The following is a 12,956-nucleotide window of genomic DNA, read 5'->3' as shown; positions in this document are numbered from 1 at the left end:
TTTTTTTTTTTGTGAGGAAGATCAGCCCTGAGCTAACATTCATGCCAATCCTCCTCTTTTTGCTGAGGAAGACTGGCCCTGGGCTAACGTCTATTGCCAATCCTCCTCCTTTTTTTCCCTTTTTCTCCTCAAAGCCCCAGTAGATAGTTGTATGTCATAGTTGCACATCCTTCTAGTTGCTGTATGTGGGATGCGGCCTCAGCATGGCCAGAGAAGCGGTGCATCGGTGTGCGCCAGGGATCCGAACCCAGGCTGCTGGTAGCGGAGCGTGTGCACTTAACCGCTAAGCCATGGGGACGCTCGTCTTTCTAGCCTTGTTTTCTTCTCCCTATAAAAGAAAAATTCTTTTTGCCTAGCCCTTAAGACACTTGCAGACCTTATGGTCACAGCGTTCTCTCTGTTGCAATAGTCCCGTTCCCCGTTTGCAATCATCCTTTCAAGTAAAAGTCTCCCCTTACAAAACCTGAAGTCCGGTTTTGTTTTTCAGTTAACAGTGGATGGGCAGAGACCACAGTAGGGTGGGCAGTTGGCCTCTAGGAGCCCAGACAGGCCCCATAGCAGGGGCCAAAGGATATTTGAACCCAGGACCCTCTAATTCCAGAAGGAGCCCCTGATTCTCTTCCACAATGATCAGGACTAGGGTTCTGGCCGTTTGCAGTGAGTAGGGAGTGCCACCAGCCAGGCGGAGACAAACACCCCCTTTGCCAGCTCATTTGTGTTTTCAGAACTGGCTCGTTGAGATGAATTACAGACGCAGATGAAATGTTTTCATAAAAGAAAAGAACCACAGTCTTTCGCCATGGGGTTTCTCTTCCTGTGGTCTCACTGCCAGTCTCCCCACCTCCCTGCGTTCCCAGCAGCCTTGGAATGGGCTGTTAAGCTGACAGACCCATTTGAGTGCTGCAAAAGGTGCTGAACAAACAAACAAAAGGCATTGTTTATGTCCGTGTTTATGATTTTTCTCCATTTGATCAGCAGCCTATAATTTAAATATATCCAAGTGTGCTGGGAACATTTGTGACTTAATTATCACATTTATTTAAAATATGCACGTACAAACAAAACTGCAAGCTGGAAAACAACATTAGCTAGGCCACAGAAGAGATGTTTAATTGACTCCAATTGCCTAAAGGTGGTGTGAAAACCTGCCACATACTGGGTCTTCCACCGATTCACTGGGTGACCTAGAGCTGGTCACTTACCTGTTCTGTGCCTTCATTCTACTTCAGTGTCTGACTTTCACCACCTCAGCAAGGAGCTAGTGTGCCTAAAATGACCTTAAAAGACTGGGAATAAAAAAACAAAGTATTTTGTTGAGTAGATGCCATTTGAGTGGAATCAAAAAGTCTCCAGTGTGAAGTCAGGCAGCCTGGGACACTTACTGCCTCCCTTACCTTAGTGTTCTCCTCTGTGAAATGGGTATGAGAACCTACATCCTGTGGGGGAGGAAGACTATCCTCGACCCACTTTGGGTCCTTTCTGGCTGGGATATGAGTTAAATTGACATGAGACAGAATAACAGGAGAAAATCAAAGCTTTATTACACGTATACGTGGGAGAGACCTGGAAAAACTGGGTAACTTGACAAAATGGCAGAGCTTCTCCTCTTAAATACTATCTTCAGCTAAAGACAAAGGAGGGTGTTGGAGTTGGGGGGAGTCAGTTATGGGAGATTACCAGAAAAGCACAGTAAACAAGAGTAGGGTTATTATGCAGATTTAAGACCTCACCTTCCGCATTGACAAGTTTTGAGAGATGAAGTCATCCCCCCCTCTTCCCAGTACAGAGAGGGAGATACCTTTACAAATGGAGATTTCCCTTATAAATGTAAATGTTTGGTAAACAGAACTTTGATAAGAATGGGTTTAGCAAGGACCCTCCCAGTCTGTTGATACCCAGAGATATCTATGGTGATGGCCTGTCCCCACAGGCTGTCTGTCTTAAATCCTTTTAGGCAGTTGGGGGGCGGGTGTCAAAGTTTCTTTCAGAGTCTTCTGAGCCTTTATTGTCTTTGGCTTGAAATAATCCACATACCAGAATGGCACATCTTGGGGTGGCCTGCCCTGAACCCCATCACTCCCTCATAGACTAAACACTACTACCCTCCCTCCCTCAGTGTGCTCCAATAGATTTTTCTTTTAAGTTGTTGGAAGACAAAGGGTCTTGTCTGGTTGCTTTGTCCTGATAAGAGGACCTGTCACCTTCCACTCATTCCTTCAACAATATATGTCAAGCACTGTGCTCAGTATTGGAGTACTAACGGCCCACAAGACAACTGTTTTCTTTTTTTCATTCATTGATTCATTTGTACTGCAAATGTTTAAGGAGCACATATTCCATGCAGGCATTAGGCTCAATGCTTGTATCAGTTATCTATTACCGCAAATAATGCTGTGTCACAAACCAGCCCTAAACTCGATAGCTTAAAACAATAGGACTACAGATCAGCTGGGTGATTTGCTTATCTGGGTCAGACTCGGTTGATCTTGGTGGGGCTCGCTCATGTGAAGATGGCCTGGCTCACGTGTCTGGTGGTTAGCTAGTTGTTGGCCAGGGCAGTGGAGACCATTGGACTAGTAGACAGTCATCACCCAGGGGCTAGCCTAGGCTTGTTCACAGGACTGTGGCAGGATTCCAAGAGAGGGTACAGGAGCTGCCAGGCTCTGGAGGCCTAGGCTCTTAAGTGGCACAGATCACTTCTATTGGCTAAGTCAAGTCACATTCTATTGGCCCAAAAACTATGGTGCCAGATGTGTGTGGGGTGTTTTACACAGTGGAGACTTCTTTGATAAGGTGACATCTGAGCAGAGACCTGGAAGAAGTGAGAGATTAATCCCTGTGGTCATCTGCAGGAAGAGAGTTCCAAGGCAGAAGGAACAGCACAGAGGCCGGTGTGGCTGGAGTCAGGGAGTGAAGTGGGGGAGTGGGAATAGCCAAGGTCAGAGAGAGAAGTGGGGGCCGGAGTGCTGGCTGTCATGAGGATTTAGGCTTTTACTGGGAGTGAAATAGGAGCCTTTGGAGGGTTTTTGGCAGAGGAGTGACATGATCCAAGTGATATGATCTGGGTGAGGTTTTAGTTGCTCACAGCCTGGAGGAGAAGCCAGACAATTAAAGGAGTGATAAACAGCAATAACTGTGAGGAGAGTCACGGTAGGGGAAGCACAGCGAGTCATGAGCACATGGCACGGATTCAAGTCAAACATGAGGAGTGTGCCAGGCTTTTTTTTTTTTTGCTGAGGAAGATTGGCCCTGAGCTAACATCTGTTGCCAATCTTCCTCTTTTTGCTTGGAGATTTGCCCTGAGCTAACATCCATGCCAATCTTCCTCTAATTTGTATATGGGTCACCACCACAGCATGGCTGTTGAGGAGTGGTGTTGGTCCATACCCAGGAACTGAACCCAGGCTGCCAAAGTGGAGCACGCCCAACTTAACCACTAGGGCACCGGGCCAGCCCTGCCAGTTTTTAAAAATGGCCACAGACCTTGACACTCCTGCCATGGAGAGGTGCAGTGTGTGCCCCAGCTCTTGTTTCTGGCAGGCTCTGACCGCTGTGACCGATAGAATGTGGCAGGAGTGACACTTTGGGACTCCTGGGGCTGGGCCTTAGAAAGTCGTGCAGCTTCTGCTTTGTTCACTGGAGCTCTCAGGAGCCTGGAGCTGCCACGTAAGATGTCTGACCACCCCAAAGCCTGGTCCTCAAGTCGCCCCAGCCCAGGCACGGGGCACTTGAGTGAATGAGCCTTCAGAAGATTCCAGCCCCGGCCAAATGAGTCTTCCCATCTGAACCCTGTGGACATCATGACGCAGACGAGCTGTCTCCACCACGCCATTTCCCACCCCACAGAATCTGCAAGCATGATATCATGAATTATCGTATGCTACTAAGCTTTATGGTAGCTCAGCGTCCAATAACCAGAAGAAGAGTAACTCGGACACCTTGCCGTGAGAGGGGGGTGTTCCAGGCAGAGAACACAGCCTTCTGCAAGGGGGTGGGGCAGGAGAGACCACGGGGGTGACTTAGAGCAAAGTTCCCAAAGTGTGGGTGCTCCCACAGGTGGTACGAGGGGTGCCTGGGGAGGCGTCTTCTTCCATGCTGGGCGAATGTTGGGGCGTTGCTGTTGGAGTCATTCCTTCAAGAATAGCCACCCAGTTTGCACGTGTGTAGGCAATGACATCTTTGTCACAACTGCCGCCTGGTCTGCAGTAATTACAGGATGACATTGTCTGCAAAACGCATCCTGACTTCACACGTTAAGTGTGGAAAGAATCTTAGAATAAAGAGGGGTAAGAAAACAATACTAATATCAGGGGTTGGCAGAATATGGCAAAAGCTGCCCAGGGGGGCGGCGAATAGGAGATGCTTGGGAAGAACTCACAGATGCACGGCTTGGGAGAGGGCACGTGCAAGAGGGCAGGGAGACGCTGCCTGGGGAGGCCTGTTGGCCGTCCTTGCAAACTGCTCCACAGTCAGTAAGCGCCATGAACCAGGTCCCGGTACCTCCACCCCCGGCCTGTGCTTTTCACGTCTCCAGGGCCCACCAGGCTCCTTCTGACAACCTGAATGGGCCTGGGATCTTGGAGCCTCAACTGCTCTGTCTTCCTCCAGGAATTTCAGTCCAGACTGAAAGCAGGGGAGGAAGGAAGCTTGCGACTCGGAGCTGTCTTGAGAGGGAAGAGCCTGGGCTCTGCTCCTCACAGAGTGTTCCAGATAGCTCAGCCTGGCTGCCTCTGTGTTCTGCTGTTCCCCAGCTGCAGAAGGTTTCTGGGAGCTGAGCCCAGCCTGGTGTGTTAATGCCTCTGAGGATGTGGCAGAAGGAAGAGTGGAACAGTATGTCCTGTCCTCGCCCTGTGTCCACCCCCCGTCATCAGTGAGGGGGCGAATATAGACAAAGAGCTTAGCAGACAGATTTTCCACGGGGACTGGAAGGGGCCTTTAACATCATCATTGTTAGTATTATGGTTACCATTGTTTTCAACAATGGAAATAGTTACCATTTCTTGAGTGTTTACTGTGAACTAAGTGCTATATATATACATGGTCACATTTTATCTTTGCTTGTGGTCCTGGAGACATTGATAGTAAAACTCCCTTTTAAAGATGAGAAGAAAAATAAGTCCGAGGGAGAAGGTCAAATACCATATGACCTCACTCATAAGTGGAAGATGAAAACAACAACAAACACATAGAGACAGAGATTGGATTGGTGGTTACCAGAGGGGAAGTGGGGAGGGAGGAGTGTGAAAGGGATGATTAGGCACGTGTGTGTGGTGATGCATTAGTCTTTGGGTGGTTAACATGATGTAATCTATGCAGAAATGGAAGTATAATGATGTACACCTGAAATTTATACAACATTATAAACCAATGTTATAAATAAATAAATAAGAGAAGCAGAAATGGAAGTATGATGATGTACACTTGAAATTTATGCAATGTTATAAACCAATTTTATAAGTAAATAAATAATAATAAATTAAATAAATAAACAAACAAACAAATAAGGAAGACGGAAGCTGAGGCGGTAACCTGCTCAAGGGCACACAGTTTGTAAGATGTGGGAAGAGATATGGTCCCAGATAAGTTTGATTTGAAAACCCATGCTCTTAAACTATTGCGTTGACATACTGTCTTGTCCATGGCCCAACCCTCTAGTCCTCGCAGCCTGAAGAAACTGCAGGAAACCACTTTAATTACTCAGAGCCTCGTGTTCCTTAGGAATCAGACCAAAGCTCAGGTGCTCAGACCTCGGAGCTTACATCTAGTGAAGGAGCCAGGGAAGCTTGGGGTGAAAGTGATCAGGGATGCCCATCAGTGCAGTTCCACAAATATTTTCCCGAGCCCTCACTGGTGGGGGTGGGGGTGAAGCTACAAAGAGGAAAAAGTCACATTTTATGTCCTCAGGGAACTTAACATTTAACAGGGAAAATAAAAATAAGGCCACAATCCTTGTCACATATCATCGTCATTGAATTTTATTAGACGTCTTTTGGTTATCAATTACAGAAATCCAACTCGAATTGTCACATTTATTGACTCATATGACGGAGAATCCCAGGGATGGACTTGACTTCAGTCAAGGCTGGACCTAGGTGCTCAGATGATGTTGCATCATCTCTTGGCCTCTCTTTACCTTTGAACTGGTTTTATTTCCAGGTGGACTGTCTTCTTATGATGGTCCCTGGCAGCTCCCAATTTACATCCTAGGCTTAGCAGTTCCAGGGGAAATAGAGTGCCTCTTTCCTAAGAGTTCTGGCAAAAGTTCCTGAGAATACTCCCACTGGCCTGGCTTGAGACCCCCTGCGTATGCCTGAGCCAATCACTGTGTAAGGTGGATGTGATACCGTGATTGGCCAAGATGGGGTCTGTGTTCCCCCTTAATTGAGAGTGGAGGTTGGGCACTGCTCACAAAAATTGGGGTGTTGTTACTGGAAGAAGGGAGACAGATGCTGGCAGGCAAAGCCCATGCATCACACAAGCCTCAGAGGCAGAAGGGACCTTGGTGTGCATCTTATCTAATGCCCTCATTTTATAAATGGGAAAACTGAGAGAACCTGCCAGTCCCATCTCTGCCTCTTACTTCTCTGTGCCTTGGTTTCCTCATCTGTAAAATGCTTATAATAATGACATCATAGGGTTAGTTAGAAGGATATATTCATATGGATATTGTGACACCTTTAGAATAGTGTAACATCTTAGGTGCTCAGTGAATGCCTAACCTTTCTCCTCTTTTCTCACATCCCCAGGATCCCCCGGGGTCGTTCACTCTCTTCTCTGTCTCTAAACTACTGCATCCATTCCTTTGCTTGAATCCACTATTGTCATCATTTGTTCTGATTCCCAGGGGGCTCAGTTTCTTCCGTTTAAATGAGAGTTCTTCAAAAGCAGGGACCAGGTCTTGTGAATCGCTGTTTCCGCTGCCCAGCACCTAGCAGAGGTCAATACATATGTGTAGAAGAAATCAATCAATCAATCACCAAAGTCAGTTTTGCAGACCAGGTGTTCCATTTATCTAACACTGTATAACAAACCATCACAGTATTTAGTGACTTAAGACGACACCGTTTACTTTGTGCATGAATCTACAATTTGAGCAGGGCTTGGTGGGGACGGCCTGTCTATGTTCCACTTGTCAGCTGGGGCAGCTAGAAGGCCAGGGCTGGAGACATCTGAAAGGCCCCTCACACACCTATCTGGCCCCTGGGATGGGAAGACTCAGGCAGCTGTGGGTTGAACAGCTGGGACTCCTTGGGCATCTCTATCTCTATGTGGTCTCTCTACATGGTCTCTTCAACAGGGTGGTGTCAGGGACCTGGACTTCTATTTGTTAGCACAGGGTGCCTAAGGTGTATGCCCCAAGAAAGAGAGTACCAGGAGGAAGCTGTATCACATTAAAAAAAATAAAAACTTAATTTTAGAATAGTTTTAGATTTATAGAAAAATTGCCAAGATAATATTGAGAGTTCCCATGTACCCCACATCCGGTTTTCCTTATCATCTTAGGTTCGTGTGGTATATTTGTCACAATTAATGAACCAGTATTGATACATTTTTATAGCTAGAGCCCATACTTTATTCAGATTTGCTTGGATTTTACCTAACATCCTTTTCCTGTCCTAGGACTCCATCCAGGAGACCACATTGCAGTGAGTCATCGTGTCTCCTTAGGGCCCCTTGGCTGTGACAGTTTCTCATACCTTCCTTGTTTTTAATGACCTTGACAATTTTGAGGAGTACTCCTGAGGAATTTTGTAGAATGCCCCTCAGTTGGTATCTTTCTGATGTTTTTGTCCTGATTAGGCTGGGGTTATGGGTTTGGGGGAAGAAGACCACAGAGGTGAGGTGCCCTTCTCCTCAGATCATACTGAGGGTGCAAACCATCAGCGTGACTGATCACTGCTGGTGTCAGTCTTGATCACTTGGCTGAGGTGGTGTTTGTTAGGTTTCTCCACTGTAAAATTACTCTTTCCCCCTTTCTCACACCGTATTTTCTGGAAGGAAGTCACTAACTGCCCAGCCCACACACTTCAGGAGTGGAGAGTTATGCTCCATTGTCTTGAGGGTGGAGTCTCTATATAAATTATTTGGAATTCTTCTACATGGGAGATTTGTCTGTTCTCCTCCATTTATTTATTTATGCAATCATTGGTTTATATCCGTATTGACTCATGGTTATTTATTTTATACTTTGGGTAATAATCCATTAGTATGTTATTTATTATGTTGCTTGACAGCTTCCAGCTTTGGCCCTTGGGAGCTCTTTCAGATTGGCTCCGTGTCCCTTCCACTCCCCCATCATTGTGTGTGTGTGTGTGTGTGTGTGTGTGTGTATGTGTGTGTTTGGGCACTTCTTTACCTTTTGGCACTACAAGATGTTCCAGGCTCATCATGTTTATTTCCTGCCCCAGTCTGGAATCAGCCATTTCTCTGAGGAGCACTGGTTCCTTTTATTGGAGAATGGTATTAGAAACCAAGATCTGGGGGCTAGGTGTTCTCCTTGCTACCGGGGTGTGTCACCTTTTTAAACATAGTCTTGCAAGTCATGGAGTTCACTTCTCCTGTAATCACAGGCCCACTCAGAATGAAAGGGAGACAACATAGACTCCTTCACCTCTTGATGGGGGTCTGTCATTGTCACAGTGTAAGAGCTTATGAGATGGGATATATTGTGTCATCATCTTTGGACAATACCATCTGTCACATCAGTGATGCTGTTGCGCACCCAAGGATTCTTATTTTACTTAAAACATCTTTCATCCCTGTTGGTTTCTCTTTTGCCTCAAAGAAACTCTTTCCATGGTTTGGTTTTTCTTGAAGATGGTTTTAGTTGATACAGGGACACACTTTAAGTAACACTGAATCACATTGTAAGATAACTATTTCCTTCTCAATTCTCTCCTAATCCTTTTGTTGGAGTCAAGGAGAGAGTCTTGGCTTGGTGCTATAAATGTCTTTAACACATTTATAACACTCACTAATTTCTTTTTTTAACATTCCGGCTCAGAGCATTCTTACAGCACAGCCTTCTAGGTAGAATTTATTCATGTTGTTTTATTTACTTAGGCAGTTCCCCTCTGCAGCAGAGACATTTACTGTTACCAGTGTGTGTGAGCTCCCCCACGTTTCCCAGACCCGCTGCAGTTGGGCAGAGCCATATGACTATCCTTGACCAATGGGCTGTGTGTGAAAGATTTAAAAGCCGTCGAGAGACCCTCCAGCTCTCTCATCTCCTGTTCTAAGACGGCACTGCCTCCCTCTGCCTGAGACTCTCACTGGCTGAATGGAGTGAGCCCTCTGCCAACATTGGAGATGCAACATTTGTGTGTTAAACCTTTGAACTCTTGGGATCAACTGTTATGGCTGCCTTGCCTGGCCTTTCCTAATATGCCTTTTAAATAGGCAAGTGATACTGAATTTTCAGTTACACAGTAATATAAAATTTATTTTTTTTTAAAAAGTGAGTTGGTTCAAAGAAAAATACTAGGTGAATAATTTGCTAGGTCATAATCAGACATGGGGAAAATCCTCAGGGCAAGGGCTCAAATGACTACCATTTGGGGAAATACTGCCATTGTGTTCTCATCTTATTCTCTGCATGAGAACTCTGGCCTTTTTTGGAATTGGCCAGAAAGTCAATCTCTGTTAATTCCCATTTGTTTCCTGGATGTCTTGTGGCTTAAACAACAATCACTAAAATCTCTTCATTGAAGCTAATTAGTCAGAGATTACATGAAAAGATCTGAATTTGCTATTTGATTTCAGAGCCAAATAGCTTGCCTTTGCCTATAGTGTGCCCCAGACGCTGATCAAGGGTATAAACCTGGTGAGTGGGAGCTTTTCAAGTCTTTCTGCTCACGGGGAGCCGTTTGAAGGCAGAAGCAAATGGTAACTGACTCAAAAGGAGAGACCACCAAACACTGCAGCCAAGAGGATGGAGTGTCATTCCAACCCAGTACCGAAGCCGGGCATGTGCCGATTAGTGAGTAATTGGGTCTTGGCACAGTGATTTGCATGTTGGAAACTGCTAAAATATTCATGTACTTGACTGTGTCTGTTCCAATTAGATGTAATAAATGCAGATTTGGGTGGCCATATGTTTTATTTTGATGTAATGGTTTAACCTTTATGGTGTGCATGTGTGTGTGTGTGTGTGTGTGTAGCTCTCCAGATCTCCAGGGCTGGCCTGATTTGAGGTAAGCTGGTATTTTAAGATACAGTGTGGACTTATTGTTAGAGACTTCTTGGAATTAAAAGAACAGACAGTATGAGCTTTCCAGTTTGAATCCTACTGCTTTCATTTATTCCTCCGTCCCTACTTTCCTTCCTTCTTTCCTTGCCTCTTTCCTTCCTTCCCTCCCTCCTGCCTGCCTTCCTTCCCTCCTTTCTCCCTCTCTTGAGCAAGTTGATTGATCTCCCTAAGCCTCAGTTTCTTTATCTGTAAAATAGGGATAATAACAATACCTCATGAGAGTTTTTATGAGGAATAGAGAAGATACTGCATATGAGGCATTTAGCACAGTGGTTGGCACATAGTAAGTGTTCAGTAAATGATAGCTTTTATTTTTTATTTTTTAAAGATTTTTCTTTTTTTTTTGTGAGGAAGATCAGCCCTGAGCTAACGTCCATGCCAATCCTCCTCGTTTTTGCTGAGGGAGACTGCCCTTGGGCTAACATCCATGCCCATCTTCCTCCACTTTATATGGGATGCTGCCACAACATGGCTTGACAAGCGGTGCATCAGTGCGCGTCCGGGATCTGAACCCGCGCTGCCAGCAGCGGAGCGCGCACTTAGCTGCTACGCCAGGGGGCTGGCCCCTGATAGCTCTTATTATTATTATCAGCTGTGTGTCCTTTAGCAGGTTACTTAACCTCTCTGAACCTCAGTTTCTTCATCTGAAAAATGGGCTCATGCCATTTCTTATACCAGATTGTTGTGACATCTGAAGGAGATCATTAGATATTATTTTTATTATGTGCTCAGTGAATGAATGAATGAGTGATTTCTGGGACTAATTATTTATAGCCAGGGTAGGATTCCTACAGTAACAAACTACCCCAGAATTTTGGCCTGAGACAATAAGTTTATTTCTCCCCGCCATTGTATCCCAATGTAGATGCACAGGAGGCTCTGCACCATGCAGTCATTCAGAGACCCACACTCCTTCCAGCTGAGGCTCTACCCTCTGCAGGGCCCTCAAAGGCCTCTTCCTTCAGCCCATGCATGGGAAAGATGGTGGTGGATCTCGTGTGGGAGATTTTTATGGTCCAGGCCTGACAGTGGTCACTTCTGTTCTTGTTCGAGCGGCTTCTCAAACCTGACTGCAAGGAAGGCTGGGAGATGGTCTAGCTGTGTGCCCAGAGGCAAAGAGGATGACACTTCCCCCTGGATTGAGGTTCCTAGAAACCACAAAGTGAGGTTCACCAGCTGCTTCTCAGACTCACAAAATAATAACGAATGAGTCTGGCTTGATGTCATAGCAGGTTGAAGAGGCAGGGGAAGGTCGGTTAGAAGGAGAAAGGCGAGAAGCAAGTACAGAACAGCGATGGAGCCCTGCGTCTTTTCTAAGGCTCTGAGTCCCGGATGTTGGAGCCCCAGAGTGTGGCCACACCCCCTCTTCCCTCCCTCCGTCCTTGGCTACTTGCTCCTTTGGAATCTATCAGTGAGCTCCGCCGTTGTTTTTCTGATTTCATTAAAAATGCCACCAAGACACATGCTCCGCAGTATGCCACTTCAGTCCTAAGTGGGGCATTTTTGCTAGATGGATCGATTTTTTAAATGACAGCATCTGTTTGCTTGTACACATTTATTTATAATTCTTCCCTTGGCAATTAGAGAGGGAGAATTGGCGAGCGGTACCCAGCTGTTTGAATTAGCGGGGAAGGGAGGCGGGGATTTGATCTGTGAAGGAGTACCAAAGCCCTGGCCAGAAGCAATAAAAACGGAACAGATGTCCCCAGATACACAAGCCTGGGGAGGGACTTGTAAATCACATACGCTGCCAGCCCCAGAGTGACGGCAGGCGAGCTGGGTGAGCCGGAAAATCCTGTGACAGTGAGTGGCTGTGTCTGACTCGCCCTGGGACTCAAGGGGGCTGACGGATGTGTGGGGGAGGGCAGCAGAGTAGCTGAAAGGAGTGAACCTCAGTGAGTTGGACCCTCTGATGAGTCCCCATTTCACTCAGGGTGAAACCCAAAGTCCTTACCATGGTCCTCAAGGCCCTGTGGATGTGGGCCCCGATGATCCTCTGCCCTCACCCCCTTCTGCTCTCTGCCAGCCCACTCGGTCTGCTCCAGCCTCCCGGCTCCTTGCTGCTCCTAGAACGTGCTGGGTGCTCCCGCTCCTCAGGGCCCCTGAGGCTCCGGCTTCCCCTGCCTGGAGCCCTCCTGCCTCTCCTCTCCGCAGGGCTTGCTCTCTCTCCTCTTTCAAATCCGTGCTCCATGTCACTTCTCAGAACCTGCCAGTTAACTCTGCGACTCGAGCATCCTCTCCTCTCTTCCCGTGTTTAATTCTCTCCTGAGCCCTCACAACCTTTCTAACGTTTATTTCTGTCTACTCCATAGAAGCTTCATGATGGCAGGGACCTCCTCTGTCTTGTTCACTGCTGAATTGTGCTTGGCACACAGTAGGTGCTCAGGAAATATTTGCTGACTCAATGAAAGGATTTCATTTGGGGGAACACATTGCCCCTTTTTACTCTCCCTCTCTGCGACTTGGGGATGGGTCATAGAAAGCTCAGGTCACTTAGGTTGGCTCTCTGGGGACACCAACCCTGTATTCTTTTTTTGTGTGTGTGAGGAAGATCGGCCCTGAGCTAACATCTGCCAATCCTCCTCTTTTTGCTGAGGAAGACTGGTCCTGGGCTAACATCCGTGCCCATCTTCCTCCACTTTATATGGGACGCCACCACAGCATGCCAAGTGGTGCGTCAGTGCATGCCTGAGATCCGAACCTGCGA

This window comes from Ceratotherium simum, chromosome 26, assembly GCF_057802395.1.
Source record: "Ceratotherium simum simum isolate JZ-2026a chromosome 26, ASM5780239v1, whole genome shotgun sequence".
NCBI lineage: Eukaryota > Metazoa > Chordata > Mammalia > Perissodactyla > Rhinocerotidae > Ceratotherium > Ceratotherium simum.
The sequence above is the reverse complement of the archived record's forward strand: the minus strand, read 5'-3'. Positions refer to the sequence as shown.